The sequence below is a fragment of the Suncus etruscus genome, chromosome 4, assembly GCF_024139225.1.
Source record: "Suncus etruscus isolate mSunEtr1 chromosome 4, mSunEtr1.pri.cur, whole genome shotgun sequence".
Lineage (NCBI taxonomy): Eukaryota > Metazoa > Chordata > Mammalia > Eulipotyphla > Soricidae > Suncus > Suncus etruscus.
This window is the reverse complement of record NC_064851.1, coordinates 53,044,459-53,064,294: the sequence shown is the minus strand read 5'-3', so window position 1 is coordinate 53,064,294 and position 19,836 is coordinate 53,044,459. Positions and strand designations below refer to the sequence as shown.

General features: G+C 34.9%; 1 non-coding gene across 1 annotated transcript; it reads left to right on the top strand.

The window, feature by feature from the left end:
• Nucleotides 1–7,062: 7,062 nt before the first annotated feature.
• LOC126008286 (U6 spliceosomal RNA) lies at nt 7,063–7,169 on the top strand. Its single transcript, XR_007495624.1, has one exon. It is a non-coding gene; the product is annotated as a U6 spliceosomal RNA (small nuclear RNA).
• Nucleotides 7,170–19,836: the final 12,667 nt, after the last annotated feature.

Below are 19,836 nucleotides of genomic sequence, written 5' to 3'. Positions count from 1 at the left end.
ATATTGTTTTTACCATCAATGTATCTGAGACCACTTGGCCCTAGCCACCAGACTTTATGCCTTTCTTCTTATTTTTATAGAAAAATGTGAGAATATGTGGTAAAATAGAGTAATATCTGTCCCAAGGTTTCAAAAACAGTAAAGATGAGAAATGAAAAATGAAAGAATAAAAGGTGTGTGGCAGTTTATTATTATTTCTAATTTTTTTGCATAGACACAGCAAAAGATGATGAAACTATAAAGGAAAAACTTTTGGCCTAAAAACAAAAAGACCTTACCCAGGAAGCATTCTGCTATAAGACCAAGTACAGGCTCCAGACATACTTAGTTAATTCTTAATGTCTGTTTTTTTTTTTATGTAGGGCTATTTACCCTTTTTTATCTATTTAGTAGAAAATTTTAGTATATAAGTTTCTCTTGAGTTCTGAGTTCATATTAGAACTAGGTTATTGGCATTGTGTAGCTTGTTATTTTTATTCCCATATGCACCAATAGTAACATGTGACATTGTTTCTTTTTGCATAGGCACAATAGAATTCTTATGTGTGAAAACTACTTATATTTCCAGGCATATAAGATGACCCTTCAACCCATGAAAAACTTTCTAAAAGTCTTAAAAGTAAGTAACTTCTTAAAAGTGAGTGGGGGCGGGTCACTCTTCCCTGAAGCTGAAGTAAGTTTCAGCATGCCACATATAAGATGACCCCGACTTTTAAGAAGTTTTTCATGGACCAAAAAGTCATCTTATACACCGGAAAATAAGGTAGTTGTTATCTAATAGTAATAGGAACACTTAAATTTTATATTGCAGTGGGATCTGACCACTTGTCATAGTGACTTTGCTTAGGCATCAGTAGATCGGACATTGGCCATTCACCCCTGAACCTTGGATCCCATCTATGGAACCAGCATGGTTTTCTATACCAGCACTTCTACCAGGGAAGGCCCTAATGCTGCCCTGGAATTGACTTGTTCCAGAGTGGGTTCATCTGACACCCTGACAACTTGGTAATAGCAACACTTATTTTCAGGTCAGGGTTCTCTGCATTGCCACCTAATGGTGAGATGAAATCAGAAGGCATTCTATATCACCATGACATGTTAAAAATCAGGATCTCTAACTACAGAAATCTGACGTGACAACTGTGATTGTGAAGAACTTCTACTAGAACTACAGAAAAAAAGACATTGGAGTTAGACAACCCAGTATTTAAAGAAAAAAATTAATGATGATTGCCTCTTTAGTGCTGAGGTGAAGGCAGTGCAGAACAACTTCTTCTGACAATTGGACCAATGTTGTATACTTGTTGGTTTGTTAGTAGCATGGCCTTGTGATGCTCTGTCTATAAGGTGTGTGTTTCAGTGCCAAGAATTGAGCTCAGAATTTTTCACATACTAGATATATACTCTAATCCTTAAATTATTTCTCATGTATCTATTTATTTTAGTTTGAATATTTATATTTATAAAATTAGTTCATACATATTCATAGTATCTTATTTAGTCTCAAGAATTTTAAACAATAATCCATACAATATTACTTAATTTCCTAAAATTTTTGATAATACATCAAGGACATACAAAAATTAACTATAAATCTGGAAGCTTTTATTATATAATTTGAAAGTGTTATTTTTAAGTTTGTCAACCTATGAAAGAATTTGCTGCTGGTTTTTATTTTTATTTGAGATGATTTCTTATTTATTGCTTACTAAAATTTTTGATTTAATGGTATAAGTGTATGTTTTTTTTCTCAGTGAGTAAAACATGCCCTTTTCTTCTTTAAGCTCAAAGTTCTGATAGTATTGCTTCAAAACCTGCTCAAAAGCTGTAGAAAGCTGAGTATATATGTAAATCATAACTTTTTTCCAAGAAAATTAATCCAAACTCTTCAGTCACAGGAAAATTAACTTTATAAACTAAGTGCTCTAAATAAATGATATTAAAATTATCTTACAAATTATTTTTAACTAAAGAGCTAAAAGAACAGAGTGTAAAATGGAAAATACTTCTGTATAAATACCAACAACAGGGAATAGAAAATTCATTCATTAAAAGATCTTATATTTTAATAACTCACCTCAAAGAATATGTGTAAATTTGATGTTGAAGTATTTTAAAGCTATAAATAAAACATGAGTAAAATATCTTGTAAGAGTATCCTTGGTAATAAAACAATTTTAATGTTGGGAGTTGACCCTCAGAACAAAGCAGTGAATTTAAGCTCAATTATGTGTCATATCCTCAAAAAATTAGCCTCTAAAATGTACTTGATTTACCCCTAAAATCTATATGAGTACTCTTTGATTATATCATTAATACATCTGAAATTTAGCACCGACACAATAGAAAAGAATTGAAGCTGCATATTTATTTTTATGAATTTTTCCCACAAGGATAGATCTTTAATTAAGAAATCTACATTTGGGGCCCAGAGAGATAGCACAGCGGCGTTTGCCTTGTAAGCAGCCGATCCAGGACCTAAGGTGGTTGGTTCGAATCCCGCTGTCCCATATGGTCCCCAGTGCCTGCCAGGAGCTATTTCTGAGCAGACAGCCAGGAGTAACCCCTGAGCACTGCCGGGTGTGGCCCAAAAACCAAAAAAAAAAAAAAAAAAAAAGGAAAGAAAAGAAAAAGAAATCTACATTTATAAACACTGTGACCTGGGAATACGTGGTAGAAAAGCACAAAGCTCACATATTATAGAGAATTTGCCAGTTACTGTACATTTGACACATCTAGTTTCCTTAGCTGTTTTATTTTGTATAATTTTTTCAACAAAATTTAGTTGAAGAATAACAAGTGTGTTTATGACTTTAAAATAACTAATATAAATATGCTTTAGTAAGAAAAAGAGAAATGCTGACTTTATTCATCAAAGCTCTCTAACATGTCTAAAAGTAATGAAGGTGAACCGGGCAGGCACATATTTTCATCATCTAAATCTTCATCACCATCAAGAAAATACTCAAGGAATGGTAAGTTTTACAGAAAGTCTTATATGAAGGCAATTAAAAGTCGTTTATATTTACTATTCTATTTTTATATTCAAATACAGATCCATTTACATGGATATTATTGTGTTTTATATTGATTACTAAATTTTCCTATCTACAATTCCCATTTGTACAGACATTTTCTTTCCAGACAGTTGCAATAGTTCCAGGTTTCCTGTGGATTTTTGTATGACCATAAGTAAATTTATTAATTAAAAAGCCTTTAAATTCCCATCATTTCACAACACCTTGATAATCCTTATTAAATCATCTCCACCCAGGGCAGGACCCCTGTGATTAGGACCCTTGCAAAACATACCTGTCACTTGGTATGACCCTTTATGGAATATTTTATGTTGAATAACTCAGAAACATTGCTTCCTTCCTATTAATTGTATTCCATTATCTTATAATGCTATTTATAGCTTTTCTATAAGATACAAACCAATGTTTAAAATTGACTCAATTTAGTTAATAAGAGTTAGAAATTTCTAGTTTTTTTTATGTGTTTTGGTTTTTTAATAGTCTTGGACATCTATCTTTATTTTCCAATTTTAGAATCAGAAAATATATGTGTACACAAAAAAATTCCCATAACAGAGAATAATGGCTAGTGTAAATTTGGTACACAACTGACTAACATGGGGTTGTGATTAGAAAACTTTGTTTCACATATAAAAATATTTCTTTGTGAAGACATTGGAAAGCCTAAAATCTATGACATTCTATTATCCCTATATGAGAGTATCTCTGTGTTTAAACAAGCACTAGTATTTATTGCATCTGCCATTAATATGTGAGTTCCACACATTTCCATCTTTGATCAGTTCCTGACTTTGATCATGTCTCTCTTACATGTCTATGTATAATGATGGGAAGCTTAATATATTTTTCCAAATGAGTTAATATGTTACAGATGTTGAACACCTACAAAAGTAAGGTCTATGAGATTTGAGAGCTTATTGGAGATTGAAATTTATGGGAACCAAAAACTTCTAGACAAAAAATCATGTGAACAGTAGATGAGTTCCAGTTTCTTTATTAATTCATTTTAATGTATTTGTATAGTTAAAAATTACACCAGGTCATAGCAGGTTATAATTGTCATGCCAATCTTTAGAAATGACTAATATAGTTAGAATCAGTGACACTTTGACTTGCAAAATCACCACTTCCAAAACTTCCATTTTTTTAAAATTAGAAATATTCTGCTATTTATTTAATCCTTTTCTTACAAACATGGGCTAAAATGTGCATAAAAATGGCACTATTTTATGTAAAATATGTGTATATTCTGACTTCCTGAGTGGGTACTCATACATTAAGATAAGTGCTTTACTTAGAAACAATGCTACTCCCTTTATCTTATGTTTGATTCAGTCTTTGGTGTATACTAACCCCTATTAGACCTTTCTATCTACTTTATTCCTAAATTTCAAGATCAAGACAGATTGGTTCCTGGATCAGGGCCTAACAGATTTAGCCATGATGAGGCTTCTCTTTCAACACCTTTACTATCTTGCTTTTAAAGAGTGTGAGGAAATTACTAAGACTAAAAGAGAGAAATGCATTTTAAAAATGTTTTTAAAATATGACACTATTTTTTCTCTTAACTGGAAAATACTCATACAATAGTCAAGCTATTTTCTAATATATCTATGAAGTCATTTTGATGATGTCTTTATTGAAATGCATTAGTTGTGGTAAAGATTTTCAGGTGGTTAATGAGAGGTTTCTTCCTTTTCTAAGACATATGGTCAGAAGACATTTCCAAGGCTGCCATGTACTAACTTGAAGCCAGGAGACTGAGATTAGAGAGTACAATGAATAAATTTGATGTGTAACATTTACAAATTCAGTAATAAAACTTTCATTATAGATTCTTTATATTCTTTCTTTCCACAAGAATTAATTTTGAGGAGATTACAAACATGGAATCTTTGTGTTAAATGTGGTGGAACACCAAAAATTAAAGATCTTTTTGATTCAGGTATGAGGCAAATTCCAGTTAATCAGCAACACTTATACTGATTTCACAGAAGTGAAAAATTTGAATCTTTATAAACTGTGGGCTTTATTTTTTCAAAAGCAATCACTGTTTACAATAATAATAGGCCTAATTAGAATCTTATTCTTTTCTTTACTTAGTGAGTGTTAAACATAGGTTTTAAATTTTATTATAAATGAATGAAAAGTTTACAGAACAATTATTTTAATTTTCATTTATTTTATTTTGCCAGTTGCATTTTTTGTCTTTTCAAACAATCACACTTCAGGAGAGCATGAAATTTTAGGCTAAGTAAAAACTCCTCTTTAACTGTCCTATACTATTAGCTACTCTAAGATAAAGCCACCCATTTCAAGGTAAGAAAAAAAGGAATACCTGTTATATTCTGAATTATCTTATTGCTTTACTTTTGACTTTTTTCTGCCATCCCTGGGTTTAATCAAATACGTAAACAAATGAGTTCAATTTCAATTTGTCTCTCACTGAGGTCATGTACCCTCTCACAACATATCTGAATACTGCCCCTCTAATTCTGCCTAAAATGAAGCAGCACTTAACAAATGTTAAGAACTTGGAATCAAGGGTCAGAACCATAGTACAATGGGTAGGGCATTTTCATGCACTTAACCTAGCTTGATCCTCATCTTCCCTGTAGTGGCGCAATTATCCCTGTGCACCACTAGAAGAAATGACTGAACTTAGAGCCAGAATTAGCCCCAGAGCACCACCAGGTATGAACTCAAAACCAAAATCCACTAAATAAACTTGTAATCATACATATCAGTGATAACACATACAGCTTGATATAATAACAATATTTAATGTGTTCAGAGTGTACTTTCAGGCTACAAGATAATATTGTATCCATCTGTAAAAAGTTGTTCCTCAAAACAGTGTTTGAAGAGCTTAGAAGCTTTTCATTTTAGATGACATATAATTAAAATATTATTCATGCATAAAGAGTCTATAAAATTAATAAATATGTGGATATGTTAGGTCTAAACTCATAAACAATTAGCATCCCCCTTTCCAAATTGATCTCAATTGTTTATATCAGAGAGCATGGGTAAAGGAGATTCAGGTATATCAGTGGGATAAAGGATTTAATAACTAAATTTAATTTAATTTAAGTATCCAAACCACAGTTAAAAATAATAAAAGGCCGGAGAGATAGCGTGGAGGTAGGGCATTTGCCTTGCATGCAGAATGACGGTAGTTTGAATCCCGGCATCCCATATGGTCCCCTGAGCCTGCCAGGAGCTATTTCTGAGAGTAGAGCCAGGAGTGACTCCTGAGTGCTGCCAGGTGTGACCCAAAAACAAAACCAAACCAAACAAAATAAAATAAGAACCCAATAATAAAAATTTAAAATCCAAATTTTAATAATTGAGCTTAAAAATGTGCCTGTCAAGGTAGCAAGGTTGGGTGTGTGCATAGAGGTGGTGAGAGGGAACTTGCTAACTCTGGTGAAAGTAAATTGACAATGGTGGTGGGATTGGTGCCAGAACTGTGTATTTATAAAATTCAACTCTGAATAACTTTATAAATCTTAGTGATTTTATAAAACAAAATATTTCCCCCTTAAATATATTTCAGGGGGGAAATAAGCATGCAAATCTTTAGCAAAATAATATACCTCAGCATAATAAAATATGAATTATAAAAATCAAGCATATGTGTTTAATCAAAGAACAGAGATACTAAGTAGAATACAATTTTTAAAATTTAAAAATGGTTGGCAAGGAGTGAATAAATGTTCAAAATATTTTATAACAGTGGAAACAATCTTCCCTTCACAGTATTACAATGAAACAACAACAGATACCTATCAGTCCACATCTGAACCTAAAATGAATTCTTAGATTCATGATCATGCTCAGTAAGGGTTACCCAGGGAAACAAATGTACCATTCTAGAAAGGAATATATAATGAGGAAGGTTTTCTGCATGAAATCTGTGGGATAAAAGATAGTACTCTCTACCTTTCTCTTAAATCTTTGATTAATTGAAATTTGTTTTTAAAACTCTTTAAAAATTAATTAAAATACAATGAATTTAGTGCTCGCTTCGGCAGCACATATACTAAAATTGGAACGATACAGAGAAGATTAGCATGGCCCCTGCGCAAGGATGACACGCAAATTCGTGAAGCGTTCCATATTTAAAAAAAAATACAATGAATTTAAATTTATAAAGGCTTGTTTAAAGAGTACAAATAACAAAACTATGTGATGAACATTAAGCCTCATTAAACTAAGCATTATTATAAAATAATTTAGAATAAAATAGAAATCCATTTTCTCTTATTTTTATTAAAATTCTGCAAATAACCAAAGGCAATGGATTATCAGGAAATTCTATTCCTGTCTTTCTTTGGCATCAGGCAAAGTACTAATACAAACTCTAACCTAGTGTTCTCAGGTACCATTCTATAATCAGATAAATATATATAGACTTTAAACACTGGAGAACATAGTCTACCAGGGGTCCTCAAACTTTTTAAACAGGGGGCCAGTTCACTGTCCTTCAGACTGTTGGAAGGCCAGGTTATAGTAAAAACAAAAATTATGAACAAATTTCTATGCACACTGCATATATCTTATTTAGAAGTGAAGAAACAAAATGGGAATAAATACAATATGTGGCCCGCAGTTTGAGGACCATTGGAGCTAAAAGCCATTAGTTTGAAAATAGCCTTAAGCTCAGAGGTGGAATTTTAGGCCCTTTCAGTATTCTTTTGTTATCACAACTTTCCAGAGGAAATTCTATTTCAAGACTATGTGAATTATTAATTTGTTCCATAATTCACATAGAAAATACAACATGCTAAAACTAAAATAATAAAAACATAAAGTTTTAAAATTCCAGAAAACATTTAAAAATAAAACATTATTATTTACCATCATATTTATTGCAATATAAAGTATAAGATAATTTAAAATTTTAACAGGTGACTAATAAATGACACTTTAAAGACACCTCAAGTTTAAGAAGGTAGATTTGTGAGATGCTTTTGAGTGGCCATATCTTAATTGGGCCAATTTATCCAAACATACAAAGAAACAAAAAAAAAACCCAAAAATATAAGCAAAACACCTAAGTGATTTGTGTTCATAAATTTATGTGAAATGCTAAATATTGGTTATTTTATTTAATTTATAATAACCCAATAAAGCATGTACTAGTGGCGTCTTGTTTTTCAGGCAAGCAAAGTAAGATTAAGGGGGTTCAGGAAGGTGAAGGGTAGATCTTAGCTTTGTTCTCCTTTGTGTGTTGTTAGCTTCTAATAGCCTCTTCTCAGGGGATACCATTCAACAATATTCTGAATGGGATACATGTGTAGTTAAGTAGTTTGAATGCTTCAGAAAAACACAATGTGGTACTGGAGCATACTAATAAAGAGATAATAATAGCAATGCAATGCATGATTGGATAAAAGAGGGTTTACTATTTTGGAAAATCAGGTAACAGAAATTGCAAGTAAAGAGAATTGTTTTCAGATTCCAAAAGAATATGAGGAAGTGAACAAAATAGACTCTTGAGAGTTGTTATGCCTGCATCTGGCCACCTCCATAGACTCATTATTTTTCTAGAAAGAGATTTAAATCAAGCTGAAACTATGGATACACAGGCTGTACAGTAGAAAGATAGCACTCTTGTGAGGAGAGAATGATCAGATCCCCAACCTGACAAAGCTATGCCAGCTGCACCCACCATCCACAATTGGCCGCTTCATTTATGGTCCAGATTCACCCAATCAATCACGGATCTTTGCAGAGATGCCAAACTGACCAAAACTCTAGTTATGCTGACACCACCATTCTTTTTTGGCATGAGTGCAGGCACCCTGCCCCAACCTCTTGAGCTCCACAATGCCTGACAGTCAAACACACTCCTCAAAAATGCCACAGTATCAGCCATAGAGCTTGGAATTTCTGGACTGGGTAGCCACATATGTTCAACAGCTCCAATTTTTTTAATACTTTTATCCCAGAAGGAACACACCAATTTAGACAACATGGATTTGAAGCTACCTAAGTTTCAGAAACAAAACATGTAACAGAAAGATCAACTAGCAACAAGATTTCAATAAACCTTCTGACAATGACATAATGATTTCTTGTTCCTGCACTTTTTTCTTTTCCTTATTTAAAAATAATTTTATTACTTATCTCTAAGCAAATTTATTATGAGTATTATGAGCAATTGTGTGATATTTAGTCTTTAAAATATTTTATAAAAACTTTATAACTTTTTATAAAAAAATCTTTAAAAGTAAATTTAAAAACAGGGGTCAGAGAGACAGCACAGCAGTAGGGCGCTGCCTTGCATGCAGTTGACCCAGGATGGATGTCAGGTCGATCCCCAGTGTCCCATATGGTCCCCGAAGCCAGGAGCAATTTCTGAGTGCATAGCAAAGAGTAACCTCTGAGCATCACCAGGTGTGACCAAAAAAAAAACAATAAATAAATAAATAAATAAATAAATTTTAAAACAGGAGAGAAATATAAATTAGCCAGAAGTAGTTGTCCATGGTGAGAAGCTTGCCACATAGTGGGCAATAGTTGAAAATAATTTCAGGACAAGAACTTGGTGGTAAAGTGATGTTTGGTACCCTTTTGGTATAAGTATTGAAAACCAAAGTGCCTGAAAGTAAGAATAGACTGAGAAAGAGGAGAAAATGAAGTGTTTTCATAGAGCTAAGTTAAGGGACTGGAGGAAAACTGGGTATATTGAGGCAGAAAGTGTACATAGGTGAAAAGATAAATGTTGATATATCATATGACTGAAATCCAACCAGCAACAACTTTGTAACTGTATATATCATAGTGGTTCCATAAAAATATCTAAATAGTTGTACTACATGTAGGAGAGGTCCTTACGCAGAGACAATAGATTAATTCTCTCTTATTATTTCTTTCAAATCCCCATCCACCCCAACTTAGCTGTTTGTAGTATAGAAAATGCACAAAAGTGGTAATGTTAATGGGTGAAATGAAGGAAGACTTTTTTTTACCCTCATTTATTTTTTTGCAGTGTAGGATAGTTGACAAGAGTAATGAGTTTATCTTATGAAAAAGTGTTTATATATATATATGTACACACACACACACACACACACATATATATATATATATATATGAATTGAACTTGGCCTTACTAGACATGTGTTCAACAACTTGAGCAATCTCCTTGGCCTCTAAAAGATATATATATATATATTTATATATATAATAACTATTCATTTATTAAATTCCTACTTTGAACTGGTTTCTATGTTTAAGTTTTGCTATTTTAAAGGCATTAAAATGTGATTTAAATTATTTAAAGTTGGGGCCAGAGCGATAGTGTAGCAATAGGACTTTTGTTTTGCACGTGGCTGACCTAGGATGGATCTCCTTTCAATCCCCAGCTTCCCATGTGGTTCCCCAAGCCAGGAGCGATTTTTGAGCACATAGCAAGGTTAATCCCTGAGTATTAATCACTGGGTGTGGCCAAAAATAAATAAATAAATTATAGTTACTTAAAAGTTTAAGCTATTTTACTTAGCTCTTAAAATAATTTTTTACTTATGCAATATTTGTATTCCACTAGACTGATATCTCAAAATCCTACTTTCTTTGATGAGAAAATTAAGACCTTGGAAGTTTGCAACATTTAATAGGTACACTAAACTCCTTTGGAATTAAGAATAAATTTCAATTAAGAAGTAAAGTAGGGGCCGGGCGGTGGCGCTAGAGGTAAGGTGCCTGTCTTGCCTGCGCTAGCCTAGGACGGACCGCGGTTCGATCCCCCGGCGTCCCATATGGTCCCCAAGCCAGGAGTGACTTCTGAGCGCATAGCCAGGAGTAACCCCTGAGCGTCACCGGGTGTGGCCCAAAAACCAAAAAAAAAAAAAAAAAAAGAAGTAAAGTAGAGGGGCCGGGCGGTGGCGCTAGAGGTAAGGTGCCTGCCTTACCTGCGCTAGCCTTGGACGGACCGTGGTTCGATCCCCCGGCATCCCATATGGTCCCCCAAGCCAGGAGCGACTTCTGAGCACATAGCCAGGAGTAACCACTGAGCGTCACCGGGTGTGGCCCAAAAACCAAAAAAAAAAAAAAAAAGAAGTAAAGTAGAGAAATGATATTTATAAGCTTCCAATGTGACAAGATGAATAAATTCATGGATATCAGGTCTTAGAAATTCTCCGTACTTTTAAAATTAATATTAATATTTGGTAACATTGTCCTGAGTTAATTTATGATCTTTTATTTCTAAGAAATAATTTTACAAATTGAGTATGTTCATACTGCATCAGACTTCAGAGAAAACTCTAGTGGCAAATACAGAGAACATCTCTTAGAAAAATAGAAACCATTTTAGCAAATCTGGAGATTGTATAGTAATGTCATACATTTTTATATCAATTTCTGGAACTTTACATTGATTGCCATTCTCTTCAGTGAGAGTTCAGACAGCATTCAGCCAAACTAAAATTGATGTTGTAAAGTCAAATTGAAGGTTATTATTTTTTTTTTTACAGTTACCCTTGTTGTAGCACCATTTCTCATATATATTAGGCTGACCTAGGTTTGGGAAACTTGTCAATCAATTGTTCAGGTTTATTTATTTTATTACTCATAGAATACAACTGACCAATATAGGAAAACATCTATTATAAAGAGAGCAAAAAGCTACTAAGAATTAAACAACAAATGATAATCTTTCCTTTTTAAAGGCACTTCGAGTTGAATATTAAATGATATCTTCCAAGTTATTTTTAATTAATTTCAATCTTCTAGTGTTTTTTCTCGTTTTATGAAGAATTGTATAAGGTAGAGAGGATAAATTTCTTAATGATTCCAGCATTTTGAGTAGATATAGAGAGGATTAGCAGATACAGCACTAATCATTTTCACTCTTTAGTGGAGGGTTGAAGTTCAGCCAGAGGTCTTCTACAATAGGAGTTTTTAAAAGATATTTAGTGAGGTCCCTATTGGAACGTTATCAATATTGCAAACAATTGTACATTATTTGATAATCACAGGCAAATTTCAGCCTGTGAAAGACATCATGTTGACTACCTTTATGTAAAATGGGTTTTTAAGAATGACAACATATGGTTGACTTAGCAAATCTTTTATAGCAGGAAAGATTATCTAGTGGAAGAGTTGAGGTAAGGGAAAAGGGGGGAAACTCTCATGTTAACCCTAAATAGTAAGTAGTTTTTATACACCCTATTTGACTCTGAAGAGGATGATATCATTCATCTCCAGTCTCCAAAAGTTTTAACATTATCTTTAGCTAAGGGCTGTCCCTAATTTTTTCAATTTGAATGTGGGCTTTGGGCAGTCTAATTTGACTAGCAATGGAAAGTTCCCAACAGCCCACCTGCTGTTATTAACCTGAATATGAATACTGTGTGAATGCCACATGCACCATACATGCAGTATCACTTTACATGTATTCCTTACATTCAACATCCCCATGCAGGTGACAGCAACCATGGATGAAGCTCAAAAGGAATTTTCATCCATATTTTCAGAAATGATTTGAAACAGAGTTAATAGTTTTAATTCTTATAAAAAGTGTCCTATCCTAATATTCTATATCTTTTAAAATTGTAGAAAAACAGCCCTTGTAAAAATCCAAAACTACATTTTATACAGACCTACACATAACACCATTTAGATAAATTTTTACAAAATAATGTTTAACATGATTCCATGTAAAGCCTTCTGATATTTTCACATTTAATTCTTTTTGTTTGTTTGTTTGTTTTTGGGCCACACTCGCCGGTGCTCAGGGGTTACTCCTGGCTGTCTGCTCAGAAATAACTCCTGGTAAGCACGGGGGACCATATGGGACACCGGGATTCGAACCAACCACCTTTGGTCCTGGATCAGATGCTTGCAAGGCAAACACCGTTGTGCTATCTCTTCGTGTCCCACATTTAATTCTTTTGAAATAAAAACAATACTGGTTTTGTGTGTTAAATTAACAAAAAATCACTATAAATAAATACCTACACTTGGGACTGGAGAGAAAGAATGGAGGAAGGGTGCTTGCCTTGCATGCAGAAGGACTGTGTTTTGAATCCCGGCATCCCATATGGTCCCCCAAGCCTGCCAGGAGTGATTTCTGAGTGTAGAACCAGGAGTAACCCCTGAGCGCTTCTGGGTGTGACCCAAAAAATCAAATAAATAAATAAATATCTACACTTTCATAGACGCTGTCCCTACTATTTTAATTTCTTTTTACATTTGGTTTTTGTTGTTTTATTTTTGAGTCATACCTGGAAGTGCTTAGTATTAAAGGACAATTTGAAATGTCAGGGGTCAAAGCCAGTGTGTTCTAGGGAAATGGCCTACTTTCTCTACTATCACTCTGTCCCTGTCATATTTTTGGTTGTTTTTTGGGGCCACACCTGTTTTTTTGGGTTCAGAGGTTAATACTGGAGCTGCACTGTGAGATAGTTCCTGGAGGGTTCAGGAAAACCGAGTCTACCTGTCAAGGCAGGCATCTACCTAATATGTACTGCTCTTCCCACCATGACAATTGTAATTATTTTATTTTTTATTGTTTGTATTCAGTTTTAGAAAATAATCTCAAAATAGTTTTTTATAAATATTTTTAATATTTCAGAAAAGCAGTAGTGAGGGATTTTTCTTTTCATTTTTTAGTACCTTGTTTAAGCATTATGGTTACAGAACTGTTCATGACTGAATTTTAGTTATAGAATATACCTTTCAACAATGCAGTTTTCCCATCACCAATGTCCACACTTACACTCCCATGCACTCTTATACACCCACCCATCCCTGCCTATCTCTGAGACAAGCATTTTGCTTCTTTCTCTCTTTCTCTCTCTTTTTCCATTTTGACACTGTTTTGCATTATTGCTAATAAAGGGGTAAGATGCATGTCACTTTATCCCATTTCAGCGCTGAGTTCTTGTTCAGAGTAATCAGTGCCAACCATCATTGTCATAGTGGACTCTCTCTAACAAATCTGCATTCACCTTATATGTGGCAAGCTTCTTACAATGGACTGGTCCTACTTGCCTTCACCTGTCACATTTATTGCACCTGGATGTTCTTACCCTGATGCCTATTACTTTTCTTTCTAAATAATTTTTATTGTAACCAAATTTAATATTAAATCTTTCACAGTAATATTTAAGGTACATGGTAACAATGAATCAGGGCCATTCCCACCACCAGGGTTGTCCTCCCTCCACCCTTTTCATAGCATGTGTCACATATCTCCCTCCTTTTTCCCTGGAGGGCTAGTGTAACTGTTCCCCTCTGTGCATAGCTTCTTGTAAATAGGGTATCGATTCTGTTGTTGTTGGCTTTGGGTTTGGTGTTTAACCTTTCATTTTACTTATAGCCCCAAGATGAGTGATAATATTTTATTCTATATCTCTCTTCTGGCTCATTTTACTCAGCATAATAATCTCCATGTCTATTCATGTAGAAGCAAATTTCATGACTTAGTTTTTCCTAATGGCTAGATAGTATTCCATTGTGTAGTTATAACACAGAATCTTTAGACACTCATCTCTTCATGGGCACCAGGGTTGTTTCCAGATTTTGGCTATTATAATTAGTGCTGCAATGAACAAAGAAATGCTGAGGGCTTTTCAGCATTATGTTTGCGGGTAGTAGTTATGGTTATCATGGGTATATCCCTAACAGTAGTATTGCTGGATTATAGTGAAGCTCAATTTCTAGTTTTTTAAGGAATATCCATATTGTATTCCAAAATATCCATATTGTTTCTCAGTGAATAAGAGTCCCTTTCTCCCAATATCGGCAGCAGCACTTGTTCTTTATGATGTGTGCCAGTCTCTGTGGTATGAGATGATATCTCATTGATTATTTGATTTCCATCTCCCTGATTAGTGAGGTGGAGCATTTTATCATGTGCCTTTTGGCCAACTATATTTGATGAAATGTCTTCTTTGAGTAAATGTTTGTTCATTCTTTCCCAATTTTGGATGGGGTTAAATTTTTTTTTCTTGCTAAGTTCTATCAGTAACCTTTATATCTTAGATATTAATGTACATCTTATTGGGTACCAAGTGCATAGTTTCTCCTGTTCTGGGGTAGTTTTCTTTTTAATCTTAGTCACTGTTCTCTTTGAACTGTAGAAGTTTCTCAATTTAATGCAGTCCTATTTGTTTATCTCTGCTTCGACTTGCTGGGGCAGTTGTGTTTTCTCCTTGAAGATGCCATTATTTCAAGTTCATGGAGTGTTTGGCCTATGTTTTCTTCTCTGTAACTTATAGTTTCATGTCTGATATCAAGATTTTGTTTGTTTGTTTGTTTGTTTTTGCTTTTTGGGCTTGTGACGTTCAAGGTTACTCCTGGTTCTGCACTCAGAAATCACTCTTCGCTCAGGGGACCAAATGGACTCCAGAGATCGAACCAAGGTCTGTCCTGATCGACCGCGCGCAAGGCAAAACTCTAGCGCTGTGCTATCACTTTAGACACTGATATCAAGGCTTTTTACTTAGTTTTGATTTGGCCTTTCTTCATGATGTGTTAAAGAGAGATCTGAGTTCACTTTTTTTTTATGAAGTTAATCAGTTAGTCTAACTCCACTTGTTAAAGAGGTTTGTCTTGCTCCACTTTGTATATCTTGCCCCTTTATTTAGATTAACTGATCATATATCTGGGATTCCGTCTAAGCATATTCAAAACTATTCCACAAATCTAAGGATTTTTTTGTATTCAACTATCATACTGTTATAATAACTACTGCTGAAATTTGTAAAAGTGATGACTCGCATCTTTTCCTCAAGGATTGTTTCAGTTATCCATGGACATTAGTGTTCCAAGTGAATTTCAGGACTGTTTGATCATTTTTGTGAAAAAATGTTATGGGTATTCGTATAGGGATAAAATCTGTACAATGCTTTAGGAAGTTATGTAATTTTAATTATGTAATTCTCTTAATCTATGAGCAAGTTGTGCATCTCCATTTCTTTGTGTCTTGGTTTTCTTTAAATGTTTTAAATTTTATTTTATTGAAACAATTGTAAACTACAGAGTCCTTTGAATTTCAGATATATTGTGAGTCAGGATCATTCCCACCAGCAGTCTCAACCTCTCTCCACCAATGAACCTAGAGTGCATCCTATACCACTTTGCTCCCTGACGTGCCAATGTAACAGGCCTCTTTAATTTTAGATCATTAAAGTTTAGGTCCCTTGATTCTATTATTGTTGACTTTGGCTTGAATATTTATTTCTGTCCTTATTTTGTTCGCCACCAATGCATCTGAAACCACTTGGCCTCAAGCCCCCAGCCTTTCTTTATTCCTTTGTTCTTAGTTTTATAGAAAAATCTGGGAATATGTGGTAAAACAAAGTAATCCATGTTCCAAGCTTCCATGAAAAAGATGGAAGCCCTAGTTAAAAGATAAAAAATAAAATGAATAATAAAAAAAGGTGTGTGTGTGTGTGTGTGTGTGTGTGTGTGGCAGTTTTTTTTTTTTTTTGGTTTGGTTTTTGCATAGGCATGGCAAAAGATGAAAAAAACAGAAAAGTAAAAACCTTTGGCCTGGAAATAAGGAGACCCTACCTATGAAGCATTCATAGTTTTCTTACATTATAATTGCTTTGTTAAAGCACCATGGTTACAAATTATTTTATTGTTAAATTTAAATCATAAAATGTACATCAACCTTCACCAGTGCACTATTCCAGTCATCATCACCAATGTCTCCCGTTTCCTTCCACCCCACCTCTCTGCAATCCTATATTACTCCAGGTCAAGCAATTTGCATATCTCTCTCTCTCTCTCTCCTCTCTCTCTCTCACACATCCTATCTCTTTTCTTTTTAACTCTAAATTTGCATAATTTTAATGTGCCTTACCTGTTAGTTTCTAACTTTTCAGCATCGACTTTTGGTCCAGCAATCAGTTCCATTTATCATTGTTCTAGTAGACCATTCTCTACTCTAGGTATACTCACCTCTCTTTGTGGTGAGCTTGCAACCCTGGGTTGGACCTCCTGACTTTTAGTTTATTGTCTCTGGGTATTATATTATGCTATCTCTTGTTTTCTTATATCACATAAATGAGTGATATTATTTTATATTTATCCCTCTCCCTCATTTAACTCATCATGGTAGTCTCTGTGTCCAGCCATGTATAAGAAAATTTCATTATTTCATTATTCCTAAAGGCTATGTATTATTTCATTGTGTAGATATACCATAGTTTCTTTAGCTGAACATCTGTTGTCAAGCACCTGGGCTGTTTTCAGATTCTGGTTATTAAAAATAGTAGTGCACTGAACATAGAGTGTAAAGATAATTTTTTATTGTTTTTGTGTTCTTGGATTCTCTGGGAGTGGTAATGCTGGGTCATATGAAAGCTCAATTTTTAGGTTTTTGAGAAATATTCATTTTGTTTTCCAAAAAACCTGGACCAGCCTCTGCATTCCCATCAAAATGAATGAGATTCCCTTTCTCTCTACATCCACACCAACTGTGTTGTTTTTTTTATGATTATGTGGCCTAGTCTCTGTGGTTTGAGATGATATCTTATTGTTATTTTGATTTGCAGGTTCCTGATGATTAGTGATGAGGAGCATTTTTTTTCATGTGTCTTTTGCCATCTGTATTTCTTCTTTGATGAATGTCTATTCATTTCTTTTCCCACTTTTCAGTGAGGTTAGAGATTTTTCTTTATAAACTTCAATCAGAGCCTTGAATATCTTATATATTAATATCTTAGATATTAATCATTTTCTGATGGGTATTGAATGAATAGTTTTTCCCCTTCTGTGAGTTGCATTTGTACCTATTCACTATTTTCTTTGAGATACAGAAGCTTCTGAGTTTGATGTCATCTCATTACTTTATTTTTGCTTCCACTTGCTTTCCTCTCTGTACCTTATGGTTTCAGGTGTGATATCATAGTCTTTAAAAAATTTTCATTTAATCTTTGTGCATGGACTTAAGAAGAGACATGATAGAGCATGAAAACCGGCTAAGCTTTGCAAAAGCCGGCTCCCTGTGTGTGACACCAGGCCGGGAAAATCCGCGAAAGTATACCGGCCCAGTGGGGCCCAACTGTGAAAAACTGTGAGTGTGACCTGTCTATGCCTGTCTACTGTCCTCTTGCATGAAACTCTTGCGAGTGGGGCAAAAAGAGGCTCCAGAAACCTCGCTCACCCAGACGCCATTTTCAGGGAGGGACTACAGAGCATGAAAACCGGCTAAGCTTTGCAATAGCCGGCTCCCTGTGTGTGACACCAGGCGGGGAAAATCCGCGAAAGTACACCGGCCCAGTGGGGCCCAACTGTGAAAAACTGTGAGTGTGACCTGTCTATGCCTGTCTACTGTCCTCTTGCGTGAAACTCTTGCGAGTGGGGCAAAAAGAGGCTCCAGTGGAGCATGGCCGCATAGCGAAGCAGAGCGGCCGTGCACTCTTTCTAAGGAAAGAACTCCATTGCAACAAGAAGGAAAAATCACACTAAGAACGGTGCTATATCACAGAAGCAAACATTTCTCTCCGGACTGTCTTCTCTGTTGCATGCTCGGGCCTAAGATTTGACCCAGTGTGAGGCTTCATCCACGAAGGACTCCCCTCCCTTAGAGGCAAGTCAGCCCATCCAGAAAGGGAGGAACCAGAGGAGTGTGCTGCCTGCATCATATAGAAAATGAATACCACCACAAAACGTAGAAAAACCCACAATACAAGTGTGACAATGGGGAAACAACGCAGGCCAGCATCAGACATAGAGAATGAAGATGACAATTCTGAGGACCAGATAATGACCAACCAACTAATCAACCTCTCAGATAAGGACTTTAGACTAGCAATATGGAAGTTGCTCAACGGACTCCAAGAAACCATGGATCGAGTTGAACAGAACACTAATAAGAACCAAGAAAATATGAAGACAGAAATCACAAAACTCCAAACTGAAATAACATGTCAACTAACAGGACTGAAAAAGTCAGTAAACGAAGTGAATGACAAAATGGATAAGCTCTGGGACAGGGTATCAGAAGCTGAGAATAGACTTGGTGCTGTGGAAGATGAGATACATAACAATTCCATACAGCAGGAGAGATTGGACAAAAACTTAAAGCAAATGAGCAGACAATGGAAAAATTAGTCAAAGAATGGGAACAGATGAAAATAGAAGTCTATGATAAGATCAACAGAAACAACTTAAGAATCATTGGAGTCCCAGAGACCCAGGAAGAAAATTTCCAGGAAGAATCAATGGTCAAGAACATCATTAAAGAGAAACTTCCAGAGCTAAAGAATATATGTGATCAAATCCTGAATGCCCGAAGAGTACCAACCAAAAGAGACCCCAGAAAAACCACCCCAAGAAACATCCTAGTCACAATGACAAATCCCACAGATAGAGACAGAATTCTGAAAACAGCAAGATCAAAAGGGGAAATCACGTTCAAGCAAGCTTCCCTGAGATTTACAGCAGACCTGTCACCAGAAACACTCAATGCCAGAAAGCAGTGGTGGGATATTGTGACAAGACTGAATGAAATGAATGCTTCACCCAGAATACTATACCCAGAAAAACTCACTTTCCGGTTTGACGGAAGAATACATGGCTTCACAGACAAAAAACAGCTCAGAAACTTCACAGACACAAAACCAGTCTTAAGAGAAAAACTGAAAGACCTAATCTAAGACAAGACTAACCAAAAGACACACCAAATTTTGAAATAAAGATGGCGTTAAATCCCAGGACAATTCCTTCTCTCAATGTCAATGGACTAAATGCACCAGTTAAGAGACACAGAGTGGCTAAATGGATCAAAAAACTCAATCCAACCTTCTGCTGCCTACAAGAAACG